The following is a 2,117-nucleotide window of genomic DNA, read 5'->3' as shown; positions in this document are numbered from 1 at the left end:
TCAGGTTGTTGTCGAGTATCTTTTTAGTTCCTCTTCATAGCCTGGTATAGATCTCTGTGTGTTTTAGGCCACTCCTCTGATTACAGACTTCCTATTCATAGCCTGGTATAGATCTCTGTGTGTTTTAGCCCACTCCTCTGATTACAGACTTCCTCTTCATAGCCTGGTATAGATCTCTGTGTGTTTTAGCCCACTCCTCTGATTACAGACTTCCTCTTCATAGCCTGGTATAGATCATAGCCTGGTAGGGATTCAGACACCTGATTCTATCTGCATGTGTGTGTGTATGTGTGTGTGTGTGTGTGTGTGTGTGTATGCGTGTGTCAAGTCAAATCAAACTTTATTAGTCACATGCGCCGAATACAACAAGCATTACCGTGAAATGCTTACTTACAAGCCCTTAACCAAATCACATGTATTTATAAAGCCCTTCTTACATCAGCTGATGTCACAAAGTGCTGTACAGAAACCCAGTCTAAAACCCCAAACAGCAAGCAAGGCAGGTGTAGAAGCACGGTGGCTAGGAAAAACTCCCTAGAAAGGCCAGAACCTAGGAAGAAACCTAGAGAGGAACCAAGCTCTCCAGAGGGTAGTGAGGTCTGCACAACGCATCACCGGGGGCAAACTACCTGCCCTCCGGGACACCTACACCACCCGATGTCACAGGAAGGCCAAAAAAGATAATCAAGGACAACAACCACCCGAGCCATTGCCTGTTCACCCCGCTATCATCCAGAAGGCGAGGTCAGTACAGGTGCATCAAAGCTGGGACCGAGAGACTGAAAAACAGCTTCTATCTCATGGCCATCAGACTGTTAAACAGCCATCACTAACATTGAGTGGCTGCTGCCAACATACTGACTCAACTCTAGCCAATTTAATAATTAAACATTCGATGTAATACATGTATCACTAGCCACTTTAAACTATGCCACTTTATGTTTACATACCCTACATTACTCATCTCATATGTATATACTGTACTCTATACCATCTACTGCATCTTGCCTATGCCGTTCTGTACCATCACTCATTCATATATCTTTATGTACATATTCTTTATCCCTTTACACTTCTGTGTATAAGGTAGTAGTTGTGGAATTGTTAGGTTAGATTACTTGTTGGTTATTACTGCATTGTCGGAACTAGAAGCACAAGCATTTCGCTACACTCGCATTAACATCTGCTAACCATGTGTATGTGACAAATACAATTTGATTTGATTTGGCTATGAGGGGTGGCCAGTCCTCTTCTGGCTGTGCCTGGTGGAGATTATAACAGGACATGGCCAAAGATGTTCAAATGTTCATAAATGACCAGCATGGTCAAATAATAATAATCACAGTAGTTGTCGAGGGTGCAGCAAGTCAGCACCTCAGGAGTAAATGTCAGTTGGCTTTTCATAGCCGATCATTAACCAACAGTGCAGTTCAAGAAGAAGAAAATATTTACCAAGTAGACTAAAATAAAAAGTAATAATAAACAGCAAAACAATAAGAATAACCATAATGAGGCTCTATACAGGGTGTTACGGTACAGAGTCAGTGTGGAGGCTATATACAGGGTGTTACGGTACAGAGTCAGTGTGGAGGCTCTATACAGGGTGTTACGGTACAGAGTCAGTGTGGAGGCTCTATACAGGGTGTTACGGTACCGAGTCAGTGTGGAGGTTATATACAGGGTGTTACGGTACCGAGTCAGTGTGGAGGCTATATACAGGGTGTTACGGTACAGAGTCAGTGTGGAGGCTCTATACAGGGTGTTACGGTACAGAGTCAGTGTGGAGGCTCTATACAGGGTGTTACGGTACAGAGTCAGTGTGGAGGTTATATACAGGGTGTTACGGTACCGAGTCAGTGTGGAGGTTATATACAGGGTGTTACGGTACCGAGTCAGTGTGGAGGCTATATACAGGGTGTTACGGTACAGAGTCAGTGTGGAGGTTATATACAGGGTGTTACGGTACAGAGTCAATGTAGAGTCTATATACAGGGTGTTACGGTACCGAGTCAGTGTGGAGGCTCTATACAGGGTGTTACGGTACAGAGTCAGTGTGGAGGTTATATACAGGGTGTTACGGTACAGAGTCAATGTAGAGTCTATATACAGGGTGTTAC

Source organism: Salvelinus alpinus, chromosome 4 (genome assembly GCF_045679555.1).
Source record: "Salvelinus alpinus chromosome 4, SLU_Salpinus.1, whole genome shotgun sequence".
Taxonomy (NCBI): domain Eukaryota; kingdom Metazoa; phylum Chordata; class Actinopteri; order Salmoniformes; family Salmonidae; genus Salvelinus; species Salvelinus alpinus.
The sequence above is the reverse complement of the archived record's forward strand: the minus strand, read 5'-3'. Positions refer to the sequence as shown.